The sequence below is a fragment of the Neofelis nebulosa genome, chromosome 10 (genome assembly GCF_028018385.1).
Source record: "Neofelis nebulosa isolate mNeoNeb1 chromosome 10, mNeoNeb1.pri, whole genome shotgun sequence".
Classification (NCBI taxonomy): domain Eukaryota; kingdom Metazoa; phylum Chordata; class Mammalia; order Carnivora; family Felidae; genus Neofelis; species Neofelis nebulosa.
Genome location: NC_080791.1, coordinates 51,575,176 through 51,586,552, shown reverse-complemented (window position 1 = coordinate 51,586,552; position 11,377 = coordinate 51,575,176). Strand labels below are relative to the sequence as shown.

General features: G+C 37.3%; 1 protein-coding gene and 1 pseudogene across 13 annotated transcripts in view; one reads left to right on the top strand and one right to left on the bottom strand.

Moving 5' to 3' along the window:
• The window catches only part of TENM4 (teneurin transmembrane protein 4), a 2,920,333-nt gene that overhangs the window by 2,129,466 nt on the left and 779,490 nt on the right, over positions 1–11,377 (bottom strand). The window lies entirely within an intron of this gene.
• LOC131486561 (tropomyosin alpha-3 chain-like) lies at positions 9,563–10,390 on the top strand (annotated as a pseudogene).

Below are 11,377 nucleotides of genomic sequence, written 5' to 3'. Positions count from 1 at the left end.
GAAGGGTTGGATATTGAATTCAGTCACCACTACCCAATGATTTAATCAATTGTGCCTATGTAATGAGACCGTTAAAACCTCTGAAACAATGAAGTTTGAAGGAGCTTACAGGTTGATGAATGGAGAGTTGTAAGAACTCCTAAATTTGTAGCAAGCTAGGCAGAGTGCAGGTAGCATAAGGACCCCATTTCCTGCTGACATCTAAAATATAGGCAGTCTTATGGAATTAAGCTCCCTTGGTTCTGCACTAACTCCAGGTTGTTAGTGTCAGAATTAAATTGCATTGTAGGACACCTAGTTGATATTAGAGAATGGGAGAACTGATTGATGTTGGAAAGATATATTTCAATTGTTTTGAAGAAACACACAATAGTACTAAGGGTCTGACTTGGTTTTGCCAAAGGGCCATCACCTTAAATAGCTTCAGTTCTAGTTCTGGCATTTAGAATTTGTGTGACCTTGAACAGATTACCTAATTTCTTGAAGGTTCTGTTTCCCTATCCATAAAATGGAAACATTCATAACGGGATTGTTAGAAAGATTAAAATAGTAACTGTAAAAATAAGCTTTTTTTTCAATAGCTGACATCTAGTTAAGTATTTAGTCATTTTTAATCTCACTCCCTCTTCTTTTCCTTTCCCTCAAATTTAGTTCTAGAACAAACTATTTAAATAGCCCAGAAATCCAGTATGGTTCTATTTATACTTTTTACACTCCAGAAATTCCAGTATTTCTCTAACAATGGATGTCTTCTCTCAGGCAGTTTACAGCTGTGGATCAGACCATCTAGTAGGCAACATGTCCCAGTTTGGGGTTTGGGAAATATAGTTACCACTCCAGATTACATCGTGATTAAAATGCAGGAGACAGTGCAAGACAATACTGAATTCATTAACATTTACAACATATTAGCTATGGGATTATTTCCAGGGGCAAGAGCCAGGAAAAAAGGGGTTGAGCATTTGCTTCTAATAGGAGGTAGAGGTACCTTTAAGGTTTAACCACTAAAGTTCTAACAAACCAGCTTCTCTGATAAGGCAGACCAGCCAGCCTCTGCGTGTTTTGCAATTTTCAATACACAGTTCCGCTTTCACACTTCAATAATTCATTTTCTAGCACTTAGAATCCAGAAACCTGCTCTCACTGATGTAGCTAAAATGTAAGGAACAGAGTTTAATAACCAACATCTCTACTTATCTCATCTCATTCTCCAGTAAATTGTATTGGAAAACATGTGTAAATAGTACCAAGCAAACAGAGCATTTATGGTCTCCTTTAGAATGTGTTCTATTTGAATTCTAGATTTATAGAGGTAATAATTTTATAGAGGTAACAATTTTCCATAACAAAAATGCAAAACTTTCTAAAATGAAAATTCTAATACTATCATAGAATTGTAGAATCTTCAGACTTACATTCAAATAGAACAAACATACGTGGAGTATCCAATTTGTCCTCGTAGTATTCTGAAAGCTTTCAGTCTCTGTGTGGCAGGTATTATCACTCTCATTTTACAGACAAAGCCCCTTAGAATACTAGAGGTTAAATTATTTTCCTATGGTTGGAGTAAAAATAGAGCTTGGAAAATCCAAATAGACTTGAATGCTTCTCATGTTCAAATATGAACAATCATTAGATATGTCAAATTAATAAAATAATCTAAAAAGGTCCTCCTTCCAATGATCTTAAATTTTAGAAAATAAAACAAATATCTCAGAGCATATGAGGTGCCCTTTAAGTGCATGGGTGTCATACACATTATCAGATATTTGTTTTTCAAAATTTATTTAGTGATATTTGGATACATTAAGCAACAATCACAATTCCGTTTGACTGGTGGCCAGCATGGCTCTAACCTAATCCAGATGGAACTACAGCTGGGTTAAGAAATTAAGACCATCATCAATATAAGCTTAAACTGTGAAGGCCACCAATATTTAAAAGGCCCATGACAAAACTTTCTTCAATGTGTCTCCAATGACTTAAAGGTGATGTTAAGGTACATGGGCAATCTCATGAATATTAAGAATTTTGTTCATGATGTAGTAATAAATCATTACTTATTTGGTATTAAGGCAAATAACAATCGCAATCATAACAGCTAACAATGATTAAGCAATCTCTTTGTGCTAGACACTCTGATAGTTAATTTACATATTTTACATATTTCAACTCCAGATCTATATAAACATTGTTAACGTCTGCCACAGTCTAACAATTTTACGGATGAGGATACCAATGCTCAGAAAAGTCAAGATACTCCGCTAGCAAGGACCTGAGCTAGGATCCAAACTCAAGTATGTTGGACACCAAAGGCAGAGCTTCACTCCTCACTGCCACTGTTGAATATTTGAAAAGATTAGAGCAGGCTTTAATAAAGTAGTGTCATTCATCCCTAGCCAAACAGAGCTCTTCATCAGATGTCCAGCAGATTAAAAACCTAAAATATGGACTGTGACATCAGTGGCGTTCTGACCACCAGAGATTAATGCTTCCTTTTCATAATATGAAAAGTCAGCCACAGACTGCATTTTGTCAGCTCCCTTGAATCTAGAAATTGGTCTAAGTCCTGACCAAGTAATACTGATAGAAGAGATGTACAACATTTCCAGGCCTGGTCCAGCCTCCTGAGTGATGCTTCATTGTGTCTCTTTTCTTTATGCTAGTTTTCTATCAAACTCCAAGATGATCTTGGAAGCCAAATGTTGAAAGGGAAGAATCTCTTTTGGTTAGGTCCTTCAAGCACAGTAACTGTCCTTTATTCCTACCTTATACTGTCTGGTCTCTAGATGAATGAGAAATAACTTCTATTATATCAAACCACTAAGACTTGGGATTTTCTCTCTTGGAGTAGTTTGTGATAACTGATAAAGATTATTAGATATGCATAATAGTTCCAGTAATGTGGCCACTCAAATCTACAAACATCAAATTAGTCTTGTAGAAGAGCAAAATATTACAATAGCTTTAGTTCCATTTCACTTTTAGAGAAGAATTTTAACTTTGGTTAATGATGGAAGGAAAAAAAGAAGTGTTACTTTGGAATGCAGTACGGCTGCACCTTTGGCTGGTGCTTCACAGAACCACTAGTTTTAATAAGAAACCATTCATTTTCAGAGGACTTGAGGCCAGAAGGCAGTAACAATAAAGATTGTTTTAGTGGTTGGAGATGAAGTAAAATATCAAAAGAAATGATAAAATGTGATAATGACATTTCACTGTTTTCAGTTTAAAAAAACAGGAATATTTTGAGTAAAACTTAAAAAGTCAAAGTTAACTATACAGTTGAATCTTTCTCTTTTCTGTTTCTCTAACCACCTTGAATATAGATAAAAAATGTCGACCCTGATAAAAATATTGCCTACCATCTACTACAAAACCTTTTATATTTTAAAAAAGTATTGCTACATACTCTGCATATTCTTGTCACAATAATATTCAAAACAGCACCATAAAATAAGCCTTATCCATTTTATAGTTAGGGAAATCAACTCATAAAGATTACACAAAATGCTCATGGTCATATGGCAGACATGGATGGGAACCGGGGCACATCTGCTTAGTCATCCTCCTCTACCCACAATATTTCAGGCTTCCATCTCCAACAACCTGTTGGCTCTACTCTCTATTTTTGTCTGTGACTGTGTAAATGGTAAAACTAATATGATTATCAAGCTGCCCCCTACTTAGCCACTCTACAGAATCTGACTCTGCTGGAAATTCCCTCTTTTGGCTTACCCAGCACCATCATCTTGTTCCTTTCTTAACTGTGCCTAATCCTGGGCTTCCTTCCCTCCTGTCTGCCCTAAAAGACTTGATCTACTGCTCTCCTTACTGGTAAAATTTCAGTTTTCAGTTCCCCATGTGGTTCCTCAACACATGAAAAAATTTCCCCCAGTAGACTGTTGTTATGGAATTTATGTTCGGGGCTCATATATTCTTAGAGAAGAAACACATTTTATTCTTTATGGAAGTCTGTATTTTATGTTGCATACTTATGCAAAGGACATGTTCTGTATAAATCTTACAAATGAAAATGTGAATATGAACATGCAAATCTGGTAACAACTGTGAATTGAGATATAAATAGAGGAGCAAATACATGAAACATTTCTTCAAGGCAGGAAAAATAGATGAAGGGAGACAAAAAGATTTGCTTCAGTGCTTGGGACCTTGTTTTCTGCCAAAGTCAAAAAATATAAACAACAGTATTGACTTTGTAAGGTCAAAGTTACTGGGTTTTAAACAAAATGACTACAGTGGAAGGAATATTTTTTTGATGTGCATCAAAAAAGAAAAAGAAAACATACCCCTCAGAATAAAAGCTGAAGCTTGTCAATCATTAGCATTTTAATCTTTAGACACATGAAACTATTTATAATTTAAAAGTATTCTGTAGGATTACAAGTAGAGGCAACAAGCATTTATCAAGACCTTACTATGTTTCAGGAATTTTACTAGATTAATCATCACAAAAGCTCTTTGAGGAGAATTATATATTTGTTTGTTTCAATTTAAAGTCCAAAAATTTGTGCCTGAGAAGTAGGTGATCTTCACAAAAGTCTTAAAGCTGGTGAGAGGTACGACCATGATTTAAAATTAAGTCTGTCTACAAACAAAAACTAAAGGAGTTCATGAACACTAAACCAGCCCCGCAAGAAATATTAAAGGGGACTATTTGAGTGAAAAGGAGAGGAGAGACCAAAGTAACAGTAAAAGGTAGGAAACACAAAATCAGTAAAAATGAATATTTCTGTAAAAAAGCAGTCAAGGAACTCACAAAATAAAAGGATATAAAATATAACAACATATACCTTAAACAAGGGGAGGAGAGGAGTAAATAATGGGTTAAAACTTAAACAAACATCAAGTATAGACTACTATATACAGAATAGGTTATATGCAAATCTAATGGTAACCATATATCTAACACTACTAATATATATGCAAAGAATAAAGAGAAAGAACAGGACTCCTGGGTGGTTCAGTCAGTTAAGCATCCGACTTCTGCTCAGGTCATGATCTCTTGCCTCATGGGTTTGAGCTCCACATCAGGCTCTGTGCTGACAGCTCGGAGCCTGGAACCTGCTTCAGATTCTGTGTCTCCCTCTTTCTCTTGGCCACTCCTCCACTTGTGCTTTCTCTCCCTCTCCCCACCTCCCCCCTCTCTCTCTCAAAAATAAACATTAATTTTTTTTTAATGAATACAGAGCATTCCTAATACATAATAAAGAAAAACAGCAAAACATGGAAGAAAGACAAGTAAGGATAAGAAATAATCTTCAGAAACAATAACAAAACAAATAATAAATTGACAATAAATATATATTTATCAATAATTACTTTGAATGTAAATGGACTAAATGCTCCAATCAAAAGACATAGGGTGATAGAATGGATAAAAAACACAAACAAAAACAAACAAGATCCATGCATATGCTGCCTATAAGAGACATGTACAGATTGAAAGGCAGGTGAAAGTTGAAACATCTATCAAGCAAATGGATGTTAAAAGAAAGCTGAAGTAGCAATACTCATGAGACGAAACAGACTTTAAAACAAAGGTTATAACCAAAGACAAAGAAGGACACTATATATTAATAAAGGGGACAATCCAATAGGAAGATATAAGAATTGTAAATATTTATGCTCATAATGTGAAAGAACCCAAATACATGGAACAGTTAATAACAAACATAAAGGAAGTAATCAATAATAATAGGGAACTTTAACACCCCACTTATATCAATGTACAGATCATCTAAACAGAAACTCAACAAGAAAACAATGGCTTTGAAAGACACCCTGGACCAGATGGATTTAACAGATATATTTGGAACATTCCAATCTAAAACAGCAGAACATACAATCTTACCAAGGAACCAAGTGCACAAGGAACATTCTCCAGAATAGATCACATATTAACTCACAAAACAAGCCTCAACAAAGCCAAAAAGATACTAGCCATACTATGCATCCATTCTGGCCATAATGCTGTGAAACTAGAAGTCAACCATAAGAAAAAAATCTAGAAAGACCACAAATACATAGAAGTTAAATAACATGCCACTAAACATGGGTCAACCAGGAAATAAAAGAAGAAATAAAAAGTTCATGGAAAAAAATGAAAATGAAAACTCAATGGTGCAAAACCTTTCAGGTGCAGCAAGAACAATTCTAAGAGGAAAGTATACAGCAATAAAGGCCTACCCCAAGTGGCAAGAAAAATTGCAAATAAATGACCTAAGTATTCACCTGGAGGAACTAGCAAAAGAACAAACAAAACCTAAAACCAGCAGAAAGAAGGAAATAATAAATACCAAAGCAGAAATAAATGAAGTAGACTCTAAAAAACATGACAAACCAAAATAGAACAGATCAATGAAGCCAGGAGCTGTTTCTTTCAAAAAAAAAATCAATAAAATTGATAACCCTCTAGCCAGATTTATCAAGAAAATAAGAGAAAGGACCCAAATAAATAAAATTGACAATGGAAGAGTGCTGATGCTGGAAGCCAAGGTATCCCAGCCTGAGTGGCAGGGCCTGGGCTGTGGACAGATTGGTGACTGCAGGGCGGCCCGCCCACAGTGTAGCTTCTTGTACTCCCGCTTTTAGGTAATTTGGCCTTAAAAGTACCTGGGGTATTGTCTGTTGGGGAATTGCCCTCGGCAGGCCCCCTGGGAAAAGAACCATTAGGGAAGAAAATAAGGCTCCGCAAGAAATTGTGCGGCCTTATGTTTAGCCCTTGCCATCCTCTATGGAGACTCCTCTACTTACAGGAAGGATGATAGCCTCATACCTTTGCCAGCAAAGAGGGCCTGTAAAGGAGAGACATATGGATTTGAGAGCCCCACTCTGGCAACTAAGGAGTATATCTCTGGCACAGGTGACTTTAACCCCTAGGCCCACCTGGCCCCCCGGAGGCATTCCAGATGATGACTGAACCTAGTCAGTTAAGCTACAGAATGGTTCATTGGTTCCTAGGTGCATTGTCTCTCTGAGAATGTATGAGGCATGGGTTTCGGTTTCCAAGGCCTTTTCAGCCCCTTTCTGGCACCTCGGACCGAGGCAAACACATTGTTCTTCTGGCTTCATGTGGTTAGGAGGTCATGTCCCTGTAACTGTTCCACTTGAGGTGCTGAGAAATGGAGGGCCTTTCACAACAACAGCAAAGCAAATGCTTTGTAGATTATAGATAAACGCAGATGCAGAATGGAATAATGTAAGAAATTAATCTATAATCGAAGGGTATGCGGGAAAGTTAGGGGAAAATTGCCATGTTATTTCTTAAAGGTTGTTTATACATAGGAACATTTTCAAAATTAGGTAATGTTAGAAAAACATAAATGACGTATGCTACAAGAAAATCATAGCATATATAATGCCATGTTTACTACAATAAATTGGCCAGTTCAACATACTGCTGTTGTCTGTGTCCATTTTTATTTTAGTTTTAGTTTTTTCTTTTAGTTTTTATTTTCCAGTTTTTTATTTTAGTTTTGTTTTATTTTCACTGATGCCGTTTTTCCTTCGGGAACCCCTGGTTGCTGGAGCTGGTCTCCGGCAAAAGAGAAGAAATAACAACCAACGCCCTGGAAATAAAAACAATTATAAGAATGTTATGAAAAACCATACCCCAACAAATTGGATAACCAAGAAGAAATGGATAAATTCCTAGAAACATAAACTACAAAAACTGAAACAGGAAGAAATAGAAAATTTGAACAGACTGATATCCAGCATTGATTCAAAAAACTTCCAACAAACAAACAAAAAAATCCAGGACCAGATGGCTTCACAGGCAAATTCTACTAAACATTTAAAGAAGATTTAATACCTTATCTTCTCAAACTATTCTAAAAAAATACAAAAGGAAGGAAAACTTCCAAATTTATTACATTGACACCAAAGCCAGATAAATACAGCACACACACAAAAGAGAACTACAGCGTAATATCCCTGATGAGCACAGATGTAAAAATCCTCAACAAATACTAGTAAAATGAATTTCAACAATACATTAAAAAAATCATTCACTGTGATCAAATGGGATTTTATTCCTGGGTTGTAAGGGTGGTTCAATATTTGCAAATCAATCAATGTGATATAACACATCAATAAGACAAAGGATAAGAACCATATGATCATTTCCATTAGATGCAGAAAAACCATTTGACAAAGTACAACATCCATTCATGATAAAAACCTTCAACCAAGTAGGTTTAGAGGGAACATAGCTCAATATAATAAAGGCCATAGATGAAAAACCCACAGCCAACATCATCCTCGATGGGGAAAAACTGATAGCATTTCCTATAAGGTCAGGAACAAGACAAGGATGTCCACTCTCTCCACTTTTATTCAACACGGTATTGTATTTGCTAGATACAGCTAAAAGACAACAAAAAGAAATAAAAGGCATTCAAGGCATCCTACCTTTCCAAGGTAAGGAAGAAGTAAAACTTTCACTATTTGCAGATGACATGATACTATATATAAAATATCCAAAAGACTCCACCAAAACAACTCCTGGAACTGATAAATGAATTCAGTAAAGTCACAGGACACAAAATGAATCCACAGAAATCTGTTGCATTTCTATACACCAATAATGAAGCAGCAGAAAGGGAAATGAAAAAAAGATCCCATTTTCAATTGCATCAATAACAAGAATATATCTAAGAAATAAACATAACCAAACAGGTGAAAGACCTCTAGTCTAAAAACTATAAAACGCTGATGAAAGAAACTGAAGACCACACCAAGAATTGGAAAGACATTCCATGCTCATGGATTGAAAGAACAAATATTGTCAAAAATGTCTATACTACCCAGTCAATCTCTGTCAAAATACCAAAAGCATTTTTCACAGAACTAAAACAAACAATCCTAAAAATTTGTATGGAAGCACAAAAGACTCCGAACAGCAAGGCAATCTTGAAAAAGAAAAGCAAAGCCAGAATCATCACAATGCCAACTTCCAGTTACACTATAAAGCTACAGTGAACAAAACAACATAGTACTGGCACAAAAATAGTCACACAGATCAATGGAACAGAATAGAAAACCCAGAAATAAACCCACAACTATATGGTCAATAATCTTCCACTAAGCCGGAAAGAATATCCAATGGAAAAAAGATAATCTCTTCAACAAGTGGTGTTGGGAAAACTGGTCAGCAATATGCAAAAGAAAGAAACTGGACCACTTTCTCTCACCATCCACAAAAATTAATTTAAAATGGATTAAAGACCTAAATGTGATACCTGAAACCACAAAAATCGTAGAAGAGAACAGAGGCAGTAATGTCTTTGATATCAGCCATAGTAACTTTTCCTAGATAGGTCCCTTGAAGCAAGGGAAACAAAAGCAAAAATAAACTATTAGAACTAAATCAAAATAAAAAGCTTCTGCACAGTGAAAGAAATAACAACACTAAAAGAGAACCTACTGGCGTTCTAGTATTTCAGGGTGGAATGGGTGGAAGTGGGGGTAAGAAGTGGCTGCAGTGTGGATGGAAGGAGGCCAGAAGCTGAGAGCAAGCAGGGGCTGGGTGGGCACCATGGTAGGGATCACCACCATGTAGGCGGTGAAAGGCAGGATCTACGTTCTGCGGCAGCAAGCAGGTGATACAGAGGAATGAGCGGAGAACCTGCAGTGGGAAGTGGAGGAGGAAAGGTGGCCAAGAGCAGGCCGAGGCTGAGGTGGCCTCCTTGACCCCTAGGATGCAGCTGGTTGATGAGGAGCTGAACAGTGCCCAGGAGCACCTGGCAGCTGCCCTGCAAAAGTGGAGGAAACTGAGAAAGCTGCTACTCAGAGCAAGAGAGGTATGGACGTTATTGAAAACCTAGCCTTAACATATGAAGAAAAGATGGAACTCCAGGAAATCAACTCTAAGAAGCTTAGCACATTGCAGAAGAGGCGAATCTAAAGTCCAAAAAGGGGGCTCAGAAGTTGGTGATTATTGAGGAGCACGAGGAATGACCTGAGCTGGCATAGTCTCGTTGCCAAGACATGGATGAGCAGATCAGACTGATGGACCAGAACCTGAAGTGCCTGAGAGCTACTGCAGAAAATTACTCTCAAGCAGAGGACACATATGAAGAGGAGATAAATATTCTTACAGATAAACTCAAGGAAGCAGAGACCCGTGCATGATGAGTTTGCTGACAGGTCAGTGGCCAAACTGGAGAAGACAACTGATGACCTGGGAGATAAGCTTAAATGCACCAAAGAGGAACACCTCTGTACACAAAGGATGCTGGAGCAGACTCCGATTGACCTGAATGAGAGGCAGAGCAGCACAGTCCTGCTCTGCCACTGCTCCTCCCTCTCAGCCCGACTCCTCCTAAGGCTGAAGCTGGCCTTGAAACTGAGAGCTGATCTTTAACTGGAAGGCTGCTTTCTCATTTTGCCACCTCTCCCACCCCAACCCCTGTGTCTCTTTCACCAAACTGTCTCTGTCTCTCCCCAGGCATTCCAGTTGGGCTTCAAGCTGAGCACCCTGGGGACAATGTTTTTTTGCAATGTGTGCACAATGCAAAGTGTCTTTAAAAGCATGTTGTGATGTACACACTTTGTAATTACCTTTTTTTCTGTTGATGTAGTAACCATTTGTACAAAATCCAAATAATTCCACAGTTCTGAAGCAGCAGTCTGACCCCTTCCTCACATTTGGAAAGAAATTTTTCAGCTTAACACATACTGCCCTCTCCAAATTTATTTTGAAACTTCACTTCTTTAGGGTTGGGGCACATTGGCCACCCCGTCTGGCTGAGAACTCTCTCTACAGTCTGTGGGCTGATAATATGCTGATCTTTTAAGTTTCTTTCCCTGCCCAGTTCCCCTTTTTGGTGAGGTTACCATGAGGTCTATTAGGTGTTTATCCTGCAGCTTATTGGCTTAAAATGCACTCTCCTTTGGTTTGTTCTCTATGGCACTGATTGAGAGAAAGAAACCAACAGTAAAACTGTTTTGATACAATTGTCTTTTTGAAATAAAGAAACAGTCCCTCCAACCCCCCCCCAAAAAAAAGAAAGAAAAGAAAAGAAAAGAAGAAAAGAAAGGCAACCTACTGAATAGAAGATATTTGCAAGTGATTTATCTCATAAAGGGTTAGTATCCAAACTATTTAAAGAACTTATAAAACTCAACACCTAAAAAACAAATAATCCAATTAAAAAGTGGGCAGAAGGCATGCACAGACATTTCTCCAAAGACATATAGACGGCAAGCAAATACATGAAAAGATGTGCAACATCGCTTACCATCAGAGAAATGCAAATCAAAACTACAATGAGATACCACCTCACACCTGTTAGAACAGATGAAATCAACAACACAAGAAACAACAGGTGTCAGTGAGGATGTGGAGAAA